The 16551-nt window shown below is 36.2% G+C and overlaps 1 protein-coding gene across 24 annotated transcripts in view; it reads left to right on the top strand.

The window, feature by feature from the left end:
• The window catches only part of PHF21A (PHD finger protein 21A), a 197281-nt gene that overhangs the window by 8750 nt on the left and 171980 nt on the right, over positions 1-16551 (top strand). The window contains exon 1 of one of the 24 annotated variants that reach the window (XM_049097080.1): positions 8603-8758. The exons of the other annotated variants lie outside the window; for them this stretch is intronic. The gene's annotated coding sequence lies outside the window, so the exon portion shown is untranslated. Of the gene's footprint in view, positions 1-8602; positions 8759-16551 lie in introns of those variants that run through there. 24 annotated transcript variants of the gene reach the window in all.

The raw sequence follows: 16551 nt of genomic DNA on the forward strand, positions 1-16551 counted from the left end.
CCCTGAATGATATATGCCTGAAGTTAGATACTACCCACCAACAGCAGAATTTTGACCAGAATTCAGCCCTCTCTATTCAGTACTCTCTGTCGCTATACCACGGCCCTTGGTTGACTTTGGAAAGTTCAAAATGTGAAAATTTCTTTGTTCATAATATTTGCACTGGTAAAGTATGCAAACTAGTTGATTAAGGAAAATGAGATGCTGCAAAAATGTTCCTCATGTCACAGTGTATGTAACCTTGGAAAGATTCTATTTTGTTTAGAAGCATGAACCAGTCTATCACTACAGTTCACGGTGTTAAGAGAATTGATGTATTGGAGGCCAGTGAGCAGCCCCAGAAAGAAAATAGTTTCAGGTCTGTGGGTTGTACTTAAAATGTTAGCTTCAAAAAAATCTTAAGTCTTTACATTATTTTTCTCTTTTAGGACACTCTTAACTTCTTTTAGGCTCTTGAACTTATAGGATATTTTTATCTCATGGCTGGTCTCTTTTAGCTTTTTGAGAAGGAAAAGGGACATCTGGGAATATTGAAAAATGTAAGCATAAGTTGTGATGTATGTGCCTTAGTTTGAGGGTATACAGAATCAAGACAGTGTCTTTCTTACCTGCTTGCCTGTATCTTATTCCAGCTTTTTTCCTTGTGTAGAGTTCCTAGAATAATATTGCTGATGGCTGCTGTGTTTATTTAAGAGAATCCTGCCTTTAGTAGTGATTATTTAAGTATTTGTTCACACAACAAACCAACCCACTGTAATAATACTAACCTTTTTTTCTCTTATATATATGAATTGAAATTTGTTAATATTTGTGTATTAGGCATTAAATAGATTCTTTAGATGTGTCAGAAATTTGTGAGATGTGATCTGATAATGCTGCCACATTATGAGTGGCTTTATTTATCTTATATTAACTTGACTTTTTAAGACTTAACATTAAAATAAAATAAATTCAGTGGTTACAAAGAAGTTAAATACAGAGGGCTAAGTAGAAGGGGTAAAATCGTCTCTAGTGTTAATTGGCCAATGCTGGAAAGATCAGATTTGGAGGAATTCTCCTTATAGGCGTTATATAATTACACATGTGTAATTCTTGAAACACTAAAGTTGGAAATAAGGAGAGTAAAACTGGGCAGCCATAGTAATCCCTATAGAATCCTCTAATACACCTAAAGTATCGAGCACAGTTTTCTGTCTTTTTTTTTTTTTTTTTTTTAATGAAATATCCCAGGACAATGGAAATGAAACAATTGTGATGGTGTCAGAGGACTTGGCCTTAAGACCAGTCCTGTCACTACCTGTATGCTCTTGGGAAATTCAGCCTTGCTGGACTTTAGTTTTTGCAGCATTAAGATGGGGATAATGAAGAAAAAAAAAAAAAAAAAGATGGGGATAATGGTAAAAGCCTGCTTCACAATGCTGTTTTAAAGGACTGGGAGAGATAATACTGATGAATATACTTCATAGACTAAAGTAGTATATATAAATTGAGTTTGTAATCACTAGTAAATGCCTGAACTTTAAGATATTTGTCTATATTGTGTTAACAATGTTGATATCTAAAAAATTTAAATAATATGAGTTAGAATCATACTTGGTGATCTGAATACCCCCTGCCCATGGATAACAGACAAGTTCTTAACATGTTTACAGCATAGTCAGTGACAATATACACTGATGCATTTGTGTGTGTGTGTGTATATATGTAGTATATATAAATATCATAAATGTACTAGGGTGTTGTTATGGTAATAAAAACTTTGAATTACGGGCTTTTATGTTGAAAACTACTTTTATGTGTTAATATACAAACTTCCACAAATATATATATTTGTTCTTGGAGAAGTGGCATTGATATAAGAAAGGTTTGGCAAATTATGAACAGTTCTTGTACTCGGGTTGTTATTTTAATAACAATAACAATAAAAGTAATTTAACATTTACTGAGTACTTACTATATATAGTGCTAAGCTTTTTTACATGTAGGATCTCATTTAAATGTAATCCTCCCAGCAATATTCTGAGGATTTACTATTAATATCCTACCCCCATTTTATAGATGAGGAAATGTAGGCCTCCCTGGTATCACATAGGTGTAGCAAATGCTACAACCTGAATTTAAGCCCACGTTTGATTCCAGAGCCTCTCGTGTCCATAGTATTGTACTAAAAACTATGTAATTCCTCTAGAAACCTAGAAAATGAATTACTAAAAAAATTTTCAATTTACTAAAATGGCCACAGCTATAATGTATCATTTTGAGAATGTTTCATGTTGGTTTTGGTTGGGTTAGATTGAATATTTTGGAAATAGTGAGCATTGAAATGGAACGGAAACGAAGGTATTTGGGATAGTGCCTATCTTGTTCATTATTGTATGTTAGTTGTGAAGCATAGTGCCTAGCATGGAGTGGGGACTGATAACTTTCTTAAGGTTGGAATTTGGGCACTTTAGCATGGTAGGTTATTTTATACATTTTCTTAGTAAGTGCAAATATTTTACATTTGCTGTTTTAATTATTATGTAACGATCAACATTTTAGAGGGTTTGATGAGAAATGTCCTTTTTTTAAAAAAGAAACATTACAGAGGCAGTTCATCTGAATAATTCTAGGCATATAGATATGTATAAAGTAGAAAATGAAAGTCGTTCCATTCTACTTTTAAATTTTCCTGTGCATTAAATATATACTATATCCATTTCAAAAATAAATAGAATTATACCATAATACTGTCTTGAAGTTTACTTTTTTCAAGTGGCTATTTAAAAAAGCCTTATTTTTGAAAATAAGGCTCAGGTGAGAAGTGGGAGTGAGGTTGGAAGGAGAGAGGTAAGATTTTATACATTAAGATTATAAACATGTACTCTTTACTGGTTATTACGTATGGGGCAAAAAGCATTTTTAAGTTCTTTTACTTGCGCCTAATGGCTTAGAGATGATCATTGTTATTTTTAAAACTTTAAAAAATGTTAACCAGTATACAATGGCTATACCATTTTCTGTCCTGTGCAAGTGATTTAGGAGGCATCATTTCAGAATTAAGTTCTACTAGTTTATTCTGGTAGCTACTATTTATAAAGAGATCAATTATGGCTTCACATAACTTTTTTTTAAACTGGTGGGCTCTCTTGTTAGGAGGCATTCATTCAACACTTACAAATTAAAATACATTTTAAAGCTGAGAAAATAATTGTAATATTTTAATGGAAATGCAAACCAAGTACTGCTTAATCAGCATACAGATAGATACCCTGCATAGGAATTAGTCCTGGTATTCACATCTTTATGTCAGTAGTGTTGGCTGACCTCACACTCCCATCCCTATCCCTACTCACTCAATCAGTACTAAATGCTATACTGATAGCCCATTGTTTTTTAAAGCAATGAAAAAAGAAAGGAAAATTATTTGAGTGCCATTTGTTTTTCTGGCATTGTGTAAAATAAGACATCCTAAAGGCCTTATAATCTACGTTAAATATAATCTTTTTATTCTGGCTTTGAAAGTGTTATCTTGTTGCTAAGGTTGTTGGTCATAATTCACCTTTGTAATTTTTAAATTAAAAAATTTTATTTCATAGGTAATAAATTTTTCATTACACAAGAAGTTTTATTTGTTTAAAAAGTCTTCCTGGTCCTAGAACGCACTCCTTGTGTCTAAGGTGCCTTAATGTTTCTTTAGACTCATATTTAGTGAAGTGCTGAAGCCTGGCCTTAAAATTCTAAGAACTGGGTCTGACGGGGCATAGCAGTTTATTTGAATTACAGTATAGTCAGTTTATTTATTTATTTGAGAGCGAGAGAGGGAGGGCACACAGGAGTGGGAGTAGGGGGTAAGTGGTAGGGATGGCAGAGGGAGAGGGAGAGAGAATCCCAGGCTGACATCATACTCAGAGTGGAGCCCCTTTTCAGAACCTCGAGATCATGAAATCAGGAGTTGGATGCTTAACCAACTGAGCCACCTAGGCACCCCCAGTATAATCAGTTTTAACAAGCCAATTCAAGGGATTTCTCATTGGCAGCATTCATATGTGCTTTTCATCTTGGTGGCTCAGACCATGCCCTAGGACATATTTTCTTATTTCTCGAAATAGTCCTAAAAGTGTGTAGAGGGCTCAGTTCATGTCATGGATGGTCAAACTGAGGCAGAGACAAGAATTCAAAAAGTGAATGGTAGAGCCTAATTTTCCTCTATTCTACTTTTGGCCTTAGCTTCTTGTCTCCAAACTTTAAAAAAGTACTGCTACCAATAAATATGTTTATATGTAATTTTCTGAATTAGTGTTTTATGCATGTTACAAAATATACAGGGAAGCTGAAATTTTTAAAAGGGTGATATTTAAAAATATAAATTGCAATAATTCTTTCCATGGCCCCCTTCCTTCTCCAGGGTGGGTGCACCCACTTGGAGCTGACAACTTTAGATAGGCCATTCTTCTGCAGAAGAGGCAGTCGTGAGGACACCTGGAGGACAGTTGGCACTAGGTGTGGGCCTTTTAGGTTGGAGTGGTCTTTTGTAGCTTTTTAGTTTTAAAGAAACAGGCTTTCTTTCTGTGAAAGGCTGAAAGATTGAGAGTAAAGGCCTTGAGAGAGGTGAGCTTAAAAGACAGAAATATAAGCCTTATTTGTTTTCTTCAGAGTTGACCAAAGGCAAAAGGCTGCCTACCCCAACAGCTCTTACTCCCACCATAGAGATGGCAGTGCCTTTTTCTGTTGTTGTTAGGCAGTTTATAGAACGCAGGATAGCTTGGTAAGCGTCTTCTCTGTGCCTGATATGACGTAACAGTGTGGAGTATGCAGCATGCATGTTAAGTACAAGTGGTTGTATTTGGCTTGTTGCTGCAGCATTTTTGAGGATGTCTTAAAAAGCAGTTCTCATTCGATAGAGTTGGATATGTACAAATAATTGAAATCATCATTTCATGAAGACCAAACTTTGTAACTCAGATTACTCTATTTAGTATTTGTTTATTTCTCTCCTCTCCTTCTCCTCCCCCCCCCCCCCCCCAGTACTTCAGAGCTGAATTCTTTTTCTGAAAGGAACAGATGCTGTTAACTTATCAGGACCTGATACTAAAAAGCCTACAAAAGTCTTTGTGCTGCTTATTTTCTTTATTTAATCTATATGCAAAGCATATTGTAATTATTGCTGTTAGAAGGTTTTAAACTGATGGTTCCCCACCCTTTTTGTGCACAGGGGAGATAGATTAGGAATGCCAAATGGACAACTTGGTATAAAGAAATAATGACCACTGAAATAAAACAGGAGTTCAAATAAAAAGCAAACCACATACAAATGTAGAATGAAAATATCTTTTAGTAAAATGTTAGCATGCTGTACTTGGAACAGATGCCACATTAATTCAAAAGAGAGCCCAGAAAATGTGGCAACTTTACGATGTCAATGGAGGGAGCTGCAATAGTTCCTTTTCTCATTGTGTCAAGTTCTTAGTACCTCCAGGTCCAGTTCTGTTCTTCTGTATTTATTTTTCTGTGTATATTACATGTTAGCATAGGAATATTAAATCTATGCTCTTTATTTTTATTTATGTAATTAAATATATTGTCATACTAATAGATATTAGGGTGGAAAGCCCAATGACTTGTAACTAATGATTTTTGTTTTAAATATGTATATCAAAATATTCAGGATCTGAGGTAAAAATTTATTTTTCTCTCACCTTTCAAGGGACATTTATAATAATAAGGTAGTATAAGGATTGAGACTTTCAAAGAGGTCTGTGCCTTTTTTTTTTTTTTTTTTTTTTTGAGGCCCATCCTTTTTTGAATGTAGAATTTGGACAAGTTACAAAACTATGAGAATTTTGCATTTTTTTCTCATTTAAATTTGTAGTTATCATTGGACATTTGTTATGGTTTTTAAGTAGCTTAGATTCATTCATTCCTTTTGCGGTGTTCTTTATGGTGTTTGGGAAGAAGAAGAAAGGGTGTTGGAAGGGTACTACCATACACACTTGGATACTTCCAGACTGACGTTCATTTTATAGAAGATTGCACTGGGACATCTCTGAATTGCCTGCTTCTTGCAGTGCATGGTTAGTGTGATTCTGAGTGTGGAGAGATATGGGCTGGGGGCTCTTAACCAGATTTACAGTGTGCCACTTCCTGAACAGTGCAATGATCTAATCACCGAGGGCATACCCTTTGTGCCTGCAAAGAAGTCTGGTATGCATGCTTAGAAGAGTACTACTAGTTTTTCTATTAGTCAAAGCACGAAGGCTTACAATCTAGTAATTTTGTTGAAAAGGTTAAAAGTTTTGTTTTCATGCAGTTCAGATGAAGGGAAGTTTTTAGCAAGGGAGTAAATAAAAGCTCAATGGTTGAGTATCAGGACTGGAGCTGGTGCCAGTTTGCATGGGCTCAAATCCTGCTTTGCCACATATTAGCTCTGTAATAATGGTCAAATCACTTCACCCCTCTGTGCTTTTGCCTCTGTTTCTTCATATGTGAAATATGAATAAATAATGGTACCCATAGCCTCAGATTGTTAGGAGGAATTAATAATTTAAGGTATAAACTTCAGTGAGTTCTTGACACATAGTATGCACTAAATAAATGGAAACTGTTGTTAGGTATCACTACTTAACCTTAATTCTCAAATCCTTTCTTCTTTTAAGGCTTGAGACAAATGTTGCATAGTGGGAAAAGAGCCTGAGCTTTGTGGTCTGACCCCTGGGTTGAAATCTCTGTACAGCCACTTAAAGTTGAGTGTGTGATCTTAGACTAATTATTTAAGTTCCCTTCAGCGAAGATGTCTCTTATATGTGCTGTATACCAAGCCCTGCGCTGTTCATTTGGATTTCAATTTCTTCATCTGTGATGTAGGGCTGATAACACCAACCTTCTGGGATTGATGTAATGATAAAATGAGGAAATCTTAAGACACTTGATAAGCAATAACTGCTGTTACCATTGTTACGGTAAAAGAGTAAATATGGGAAAAGAGTAAATATGGAACAGCTTAGCTGGAAAGGAGGGTTTTTTCCTGAAATGTCATGGTGAGAAAAGGTATGGATGGGAAAAGTGTATCTAATGAGTTCTTGTTTGTGAAAGTTCTGGGAGAAATAGAAAATATGTGGGAATATGCCAGTTTTAACAGACTTTTTAAAATATTATAAGGCACTTTAAAAAAAAAGCTCTTGGTGATAGAAGTCTCTTCTTATTACCAACATGGTGATGTGGTTTACAGTAGGTCACCTAGCATGGAGTCAGTAGTAGACCAGGCATTATAACTCAAAAGTCTAAAATCCAAAAAAAAAAAAAAAAAAAAAAAAAAGTCTAAAATCCTTATCAGCTGGTCAGTCACTTGGGTCAGCTGCTCAGGACAAAGTGTGTGCTTAACCCCTGAGAACACATGCTTGAGTAGAATAACTAGTGGAAACAATTGTAGAGGCACACAAATGCTTTCTAGTAACAATGGACATTATTTATTTGCCTTCTGATTTTGGGCATTTTGCCTTTGTGAAATTTCCTCTCATCTGGTGCTTGGTCTTTTCTTATGGTAATTTTAATTTTCTTTCTATATTTAACTGTTGTATGTTACCTATATTGAGCCTAGAAAGGCCTGAGAACAAGTTGGTTATGAGAAAAGCCACTCTTTTTTTTTTTTTTTAAAGATTTTATTTATTTATTCATGAGAGACAGAGAGAGAGAGAGAGAGGCGCACAGACACAGGGAGAGGGAGAAGCAGGCTCCCTGCAAGGAGCCTGACATGGGACTCAATCCTGAGTCTCCAGGATCACATCCTGGACTGAAGGCGGCACTAAACCGCTGAGCCACCTGGGCTGCCCCAAAAAGCCACTCTTTAAGTTTCTGCCTTACAATGACCTCAGACTTAAGATTTTTTTGTAAAATATCTGAGTTTTTAATATGTCCATTAGTGTGCATGAGTGTGTATGTTTGTGTGTATGTATCTTTCTGTAAGTGAAATCAGTAATTGAGGGAGGGGGAATGATCATTTAGTGTGAAATAGAGTTAATTTTATTCATTCACTACCAATTTGGATTTGAAACTTTTTTGGTCTTTCATCTGTATAGTTTTTTTTTTTTTTCCCTAGGATTCGTCAAATGTATTTGTAATAGCTTACACATGAATATGGCATGTGTAACCACTGATGAGCATTTGAGTTAAAGTAGAATAATAGCTTCCATTAACTTTTTGTTCTTACTTACCCAACTGTACCAGTTCATAAAGGCCTAGAAGGTAGATAGAAGCATTTGCTAGATTTTATTTTGTCAGTGTTCCTAAAACCTTTCTGCTTTCTGAGCAGAAATTCTAGGAAGTTTGTGTTGATAAAGTGCTGTACTTTAGCTCAACAAATATTTAAAAAATTAAGGAGTTTTGTAGTAGACCATATAGTGGGGCTTGAACTCAAGACCCTGAGATCAAGACCTGAGCTGTGACCCAAGAGTTGGATGCTTAACTGACTGAGCCATGCAGGCACCCCTGTATAGTTCCAGTTAAAAAAAATTTAAGGTTACTTTACAATTGCTAAAGTGATCAGTAAGTGAAGCTTTGTAGTTTTAGAATTAGCATAGTGTATGTACAGTATTTTTTTTTAAGATTTTATTTATTTATTCATGAGAATGCACAGAGAGGAGAGAGAGAGAGGCAGAGACACAGGCAGAGGGAGAAGCAGGCTTCATGCAGGGAGCCCGACGTGGGACTGGATCCAGGGTCTCCAGGATCACACCCTGGGCTGCAGGCGGCGCTAAACCACTGAGCCACCAGGGCTGCCCATGTATGTACAGTATTACGTTTTCTTTATGTAGGGCTTACAAAAAATTGCTTCTTTTGGGTGAATGGAATTAAAGAATGTTAAAAGTATACTTCATTTTAATAAATATAGGAGTTAGACCCTATGAGGTCTTTGGGGTTGATTTAAAGAATTGTACGATTTTGAAAATCAGTCTGTCTCTGCCCAGTTTGTAAAAGTTGGGCCATTCATGTCAGGGCTGCACTCCTATCATACTTATGCGGGAACCTGTCTGGTTCAGTGGTACATTAGCTGCTTCGTAGAGAGATGCACATTGATTGCACATACTCCCTCCATGGCCTTTCCTTTCCCCTCTCCTTTACTATCCCTTTGCCATCTCTTCTGTATATATGCTGTCCTGTCTGCTGTGCATCACTCCCTCCAAGGCCACCACCATCTTATTCTCTGTCTTTTAAAAACAAAACACAACACCATTGTAATCATTAGTTTTTAAACAGAGCTGTTATCAAGACCTTAAGGCTTTAACAGTTTGTGGACCTCCTTATTTTGGGCTGTCAGCCAGAAGTTGGATAATAGATAGCTTAAAATCACTTGTGAAGTAACTGAGTATTTGTGAAACATTTTTTTATTTGGACTAAGGAAGGGAATAGAAAAAGACCTGTTTACCTCAGAAGTTGCTATATTTTCTGGTAGGGGGTGAGGTGGGGGCATAGTGGGGAAAGGGGGAGCTTTGTTACTTAAACTAAGGTAAGGGAAATAGGAAGCATTAATTAATTCGATTGTTCTCTGTAGTCCTGTGGACCTAACTGGAGAAGGAATTGGAAATTCTGGTGTTGCTGATTCTAAAAGTATTTTGACTGAATAATAGAGAAGGCTAGTAGAATTTCTTTAATTTGTAAAATGTAAAATACGGCTATAATGCTTTGTTTTTAGGCATTGATTGCATTTCATTAATTGGTAGTTGCAAAATAGCAGATCTTTTCCTTTCCAGATTTCTCCTAGTGGTTTTGAACTGTTAACTGAATTGTTTTGGTAAGAAAAGTGAAACTTGGAAATTAGCTGTGGTTAAATGTTAAGTTAATGGCTATATTGGATTTAAATTCAGTAGCTTCTAAGATCTATATGTAATACATTTCATCTATTATATAGTTATACATATTGAAAAACATTTGAGATGAGAATTTTAACTTTATAAGATTTTAAAAAACTTTTTATAGAAATTTAAAAACATATGCAAAAGCAGAGTGAGTAATATTAGCAAAAGCCACATACCTCTTAACCCAACTTCATGTTATCATTTTGCCAATGTTTACAGTGTGTGAAACATACAAGGAAAGTACTTTTATGTTTTTAAAACATGCAGTACAAAGAGATCTGTTAATATACTCAAAGGAAAAAATGTGTGTGAGAATGTTAACTCTTTTCATACATTGTAAATTTAATACTGGTAATCACCCTTTAGGAGAATACTGCTTTCATTTGTCTTTTAACTTATTGAAGATATCTGAGCCATCAGTAACTTAATGGAGAACCACATCCGCTGGTTTTTTTTAGTTTTCTTACCCCTTTCTGTCTTTGGAAACTCACGATTATTAGTTTTTTGAATTTACTATCCTTCTTACTTGCATCTTATTTTATGTACACTTGTCTATTGGCAACTTTTGTATGGTCTTTTCTAGAGTAGTATGTAGAGCAACTTCTTAAATCTTGTTCTGCATTTTCTCCTTTGAATGTTCTGTGTCTATGTCACATATGTGTATATAACAATTGACTAATAACACATGTTATAACTTGTAAGATAGTTTGTCGAGGAGGGAATTTTGACTATCTGCTATCCCTGGACCTGGTAATAGTGATTAGGAACTTAAGTTATTTGCTCCCTTGTTCACTCCTCTTTGGAGGAGTAGTAAGTTGTATATGTGCCTACGGTTGTGGGGCTTTTCATTACTAATCACTACAAGGTGATGGTAACCTTATTTCTGAATTTCCTTGCTTTTATTAGTTTAAATTAGACCCATAGGGGTAATTATTCCACCCCAATGCATGAGGAAGCATGGTCATTGGGTGTTGTGCATCTAAACCCCTGTGCAATGCATTGAAAAGGTATCTTTAATGTTATGATGCTGTTTGGCATATTTAGTTTAGTGCAAGGAGTGTACTTACTTAACAGGACCGCTAATAAGCTTCCTCTACACCAAAGATATATTTTTAAAAATTATACTTAAGACAACTTTGTAGTATTCCCCAGTAGAGTTCATCTAGAGCAGCAAAGTCTTTCTAAAATAAAACTTATTCCTTTAACCGGTATTCATTTAAGTGGGTTTCTCTGTACTTGGTTTCCATGGAAATAGCGAATAGCTAACGTTATTTATAAGGTGGAAGTAAAATAGGGTGCCTAATGGGACCCCATGCTGCTCTGATGAAGAGACTTAGGAAAAAAAATCCATGCTCATGGGATTTTTTTTTTTTTAACAAGGTTAATGGAAGCCCTGATTTCAGTCTTCTGTAACAGAACATATTTTTGGTTTTAAAGGCTAGCATTAATATCAAACAAACTTCTTTTTTTTTTTTTTTTTTTGGTGTATATTGCTTTCACTTTCAACTTTTAGGACCACTTACTTATCAGCATGTTTGAGGCTTTATGCTTCAGACTCGTGTTTCTTTGTGGTTTTTGTTTCAAAAGTTAAAATCCCCAGCATATTGTAGCTTTTTCAATTTCTCATTGACATTTGAAAGTACAGATAAAATGCTAAATGTTCATTAATGATAGCAGCAATGATAAAGAATCAATATGTTGAACTACATAGCTTTATGTTTTGTTTTTAATGTGAGTATTATGGAACCATGTTTAGTTTTCAGGCCTTAAGTCAGGATTCTCTTTTGCTAAACCTGTGTAGAGAGAAAAGATTCTGATTTTCTCTTGGGGTTAGGAACGGGGAAAATCTTAATTTCTCCTTTTTTTTTTTTTTTTAAGGATTGTTGTCAAAGCATTTTAATTGAGATAAATGTTAATTCTTTTAGTCTTTGAATGTGGATTTGGAGTAAATCTTGGCTCTTTCCTCATTTCTTCGGTAAGGCCTACTCTTAGTTTTCTAGGCCTACAGCAAAGCCTTGCATTTCTTAAGCCCCTTCAAGTGAAAGAATATCATTCCCTTTGTGTTTGTGTTTGTGACTGGGCTGTGTGTGTGTCTCAGTAATTTCTCTATAGCCTGAAAGGCACCTGCTCATTTTCTAGCCTGGTGAGTACAGCAGTGCTATATTGAGAAGTGAGGCGGTATGGGAAGACAATAAGGTGCTATAATTTTTATTTAGTTAGTTTGGTCGTCCTTAACAGCTTGTGATTGTTATCCGTTTTTCTGGAAGTACTCTGTGATTATTCTGGCTATCAATGCAGCAGGAGTTTTCTTCTGTGTTTTAAAAGCAAGGGTTGTAGTGTACTTAGGGCTCCATCAGGGGAGGAGTTTTTGTTTTGTTTTGTTTGTGTGTGTTTCTTTGGACAAGCTTCTGGCTATACTTGGGTTTACTGTGCTCTAATTTTTAAAAATTTGATTAACTTAGTCTTGTTGAATTTTTGTGTGAATTTTTATCTCCAGCAATTCACTAGTTTCTTCTGTGCATGTTGGTTGGTGCTATTTTATAAAATTTCTTCAGTGTGTCAGGTGTTTTAGTTTAGCTTTTTCTTGTATATTTTTAAAATCAGCTGTTTACTAGTGACCTTCCTTAGTGACTTTTACTTGAATTATCTTTGTGCTTTAGAGACATAGGAATTTGGGTCTATAATCCCATTTCTGAGAGAACAAGTCCCAGTAGTTGCAGTTAGTGCAATAGAAAGGGTTTTCACTGATGCAGTGCTGGGCATTGATCCTCCTCCTTGGTGCTTATGGTTTACACCCAGAACTCCCATTAGTGTTAATAGGAGACACTTGCTTAAATCCCTATACACCAGGATAAACCCAAACTCTTTTGTAATGCCTTATAGGTACTGAGTTGTTTTTTTGTTATTGATGGCAAGACAAGATGGACCTGGGTTAACTGATTATTAAGATAAGAATTTGAGTTATCTTGGGATATGGGGTGATTTACTAAGTCTGATCTGTAATTAAGTTTATGTTATGATTAGACTCAGAAAACATTTACAGCTTTGTGAGCTGTGGAAGCTTTTGAATAAAGGATTTTTGTACTTTATAGCATGATGAAGGAAGATTTCTTCTTTCTGTCTATTTCTCCTAATACTTCTCATTTATAAAATAAATGATTTTATAAGTTTTTATACATATTGCAAGAGGACGTGGTAAAAATTATTTTTTAATTGTTAGCCTTCTCACAATTACTCTCTGGCCTTTTAAGTCTTTTGTCAGCTAATGTTGCTCACATTTTCAAACATATAGAAGCTAATAATGCACACTGTCTTAGAACTTGGACATTGTAGGGGATCCCTGGGTGGCGCAGCGGTTTGGCGCCTGCCTTTGGCCCAGGGCGCGATCCTGGAGACCCAGGATCGAATCCCACGTCGGGCTCCCGGTGCATGGAGCCTGCTTCTCCCTCTGCCTATGTCTCTGCCTCTCTCTCTCTCTCTCTCTCTCTCTCTCTCTCTCTCTGTGTGACTATCATAAATAAATAAAAATTAAAAAAAAAAAGAACTTGGACATTGTAATAACTGGTCAAGTATAAAAAAAAATCACTGTTTACTGTGCCTGTCTGTGAATTGTGGATTTTTATTACTTTCATTTATTTATGCACAGCCTAATGGAAGAATTCCTAGATTGAGAGCAGTAAATCTGGGTTTTAGGTTGGGCTTTACCTCTTACTAACCTTTGTAGAATTTGGCTAGTCATGTAGACTTCTTGGATTGCTGTTCCCCTGTGGAATGAAGGAATGGATTTGGTTCTCTGGGGTGTCCATTCTAGCTGTAGGCTCTTTGAGGGCTTACTTTCATAGGTACTGAAGGACGTAGAGGACTGTAAGGCAATGATTCCCAGTCCCTATCCTTCAGAATCTTCTGGGGGGAATTAAAAAAAAATAGAGATATCTGAGCTCTAAATCAAACATCATGAGTGCAGAATCATTAAGGGTAGGCTGTGAATTTATGTATTTTTTGAAGTTTTACAGGTTTGAGAACTACTTGTGCAAGGCATTATTTGTATTCTACATGTGTGTTTGCGCGCGTGTGCACACATAGGGAGATAAGACATATAAGTTACAATGTGAGACAGTGTGGTTAAATTTTAAGATGAATGTGAGAGATGATAAACTATCTGAGAATTCAAAGAAGGGAAGATCTGGGAGTTGCAATGGTTAGGGAAGGTCTCCATTTATCACTGAATCTTTATCTGGACCTGAATGACTGGCTGAGATTTGGCTAGGTGGGGAGAAGGTAAAAAGGGTATTGTTGGCATAAGAAAGAAGATCCTCACAGTAAGTTTGGGAAGAGAAACAATTCTGAGGACAGTTGTAGTCTTTATTTCAGTATTCTTCTCTCGCAACTGCTGTATGTAGATTTCCTAAACATTTTGAGGGAGTGAACTGTGAAGATATTTTATGGAAAAGACTATTCCAGTCAGAGGGAAAAGCAAATAGAAGAGCCCTGAGAGGGGAACTTGTTTTGAGTTTTTGAAGTACAAAAAAGAGGTGAGTATGGCTGGAGCAGATTAAGCAGTGGGGAGAGGGGAGGAGAGGAGATCTGAGACTAACAGAGGCCCAAATCACTTAGAATCTCTTGAGCTGTTTTAAAGGACGGCTTTTTTTCTGAGTATGGTGGGATACCATTGGAGGAGATTTTGAATAGAGGAGTAACTGGATCTGTCTTGAAATTTGAAAAGGCACTCTGGCTGCTGAGAGAATAGACTGTAGCAAGACAAAGATGGAAAGGAGGGAGGGCAATTAGGAGGCTATTGTAATAATCTAAGTGAAAGATGAGGGTGGCTTGGACCAAGGAGGTTGTAGTGGAGTTGATGCAAGTGGTCCAAGTCTGTATTTTAATGGTGGAGGCAGGGTGGTTGGCTATTAGATTGGATATAAGGTGTGGAAAAAAGAGGAAAAGAGCCATGACTAAGGTTTTGGTCCAAAGGGATAAAGCTGCTACTTACTGAGGTAGGGATGACTCTGAGGAGGAAGTTGGGGGATAGGTGATCAAGAGTAATCAAACCTATTTGACAAGTGTTGAGTGGGCAGTTGGCTATATGAGTTTGGAATTCAGGGGAAAAGTCTGAGCTGGAGATAAAAGTTTGGGAGTCACCAGTGTACGGATCCTTTTATAGCCATGAGAGTGGGTGAGATTACCTAATGGGAAGAGTTCCAAGAACTGAGCCCTGGGGCAGTTCAGCTTTTTGAGGTCTTGAGAGATGAGAAGAAACCAGCATAAGAAATCCAGAACAGTGGCCAGAGAGATTAGGAGGAAAATCAAGATCGAGTGGTGTCCTGGGGGAGAAAGGATTTCAAGAAGGAAGGAATGATCATCTGGGTCAAATACTACTGATCAAAGATGGAAGTGAGGGCTGAGACTTTTCTATTGGCTTTAGCAACAGGGAGGTCATTGGTGATCCTAAGAATAGAAGACCAAAGCCCTAATGGAGTGAATCCAGTAGAGAATGAGAAGGAACTAGGGACAGTGATAATGGAGTTTTCCTATAAACAGGAGCATAGATGTGGGGTAGTAACTAGAGAAGGATATGGAGTTAAGGGAGGCTTTTTTTTTTTTTTTTTTTTTTTAAGGTGAAAGAAACAGCGGTGCTTGGCTGGCTCCAGTCAGTGGAATGTACAACTCTTGATCTTAGGGTTGTGAGTTCGAGCCTCATGTTGGGTGTAGTAAAATCTTAAAAAAAAAAAGATGGAAGAAACAAACAAAATGATCCAGTAATGAGGGGAAAAATTGATGCTTCTTGAAACTGAGGGGAGAAATGCTAGAGGGATGTCCATGAGAGGGTAAGAAGACAGATGGGGGACACAGGAATGATTATGATATTGGGGCCTAAAGGACTAACTCTTTTCTTCTGAACAGTTATTTGCATTTAAATTTATTTCAAACTTATTATGCTTTCTCTTAGAAGTTAGGAAGGGCAGATAAAAAACAGTAAAACTTATTGTGTATCAAATTAGTGTATCAGCTTGGTGTAGTAGAAGAGCAGAGATTGAATCTTCTGTGTAAGGTGACATTTTAAAGTGTCTTTGAATGACAATTATCTGTGCTATTCTAGTCCCTTATCAAAATTTATGATTGAGCACAGACTATAAACTTAATTGTTCGAATTTGTAGTGGGATGAATTTTAGCTTAATTTAAAACATGATCTAATGTTAAACCTTTTCTCTGCAAAATTTGTTTATTATTTAATATATGTTCTTCATATACAAAGGTTTTAGGTATTTTACAAAGGGTACTTAAGTTGTTATTAATCACCTTTGATTTATTGATGGTATTTTCAATTTTACAACCATATTAGAAATCTGAATGATTCATTTCTTTACCAATTCTAATTAAAGCAACTACCTGTGAAGTTCTGGAGAGGTGAACCATCTTCGGTTGGCAAAAAATCATGGGAAATTATGTTAGCAAGATAATATTCATTTCTAAAAGCAAAAATAATTTTATTTAGTTCACCATATGTGTTTTGAGTGTATTTTTAAAGAATAAATCTGTAGAGGGCAGCGTCGGTGGCTCAGCAGTTTAGCGCCGCCTTCAGCCCAGGTTGTGATCCTTGGAGACCTGGGCTCCCTGTATGGAGCCTACTTCTCCCTCTGCCTGTGTCTCTACCTCTCTCTCTCTGTCTCTCATGAATAGATAAATAAAATCTTAAAAAAAAGAATAAGTCTGTATTTGAAA

Source organism: Canis lupus, chromosome 18 (genome assembly GCF_003254725.2).
Source record: "Canis lupus dingo isolate Sandy chromosome 18, ASM325472v2, whole genome shotgun sequence".
In the NCBI taxonomy this organism is placed as follows: domain Eukaryota; kingdom Metazoa; phylum Chordata; class Mammalia; order Carnivora; family Canidae; genus Canis; species Canis lupus.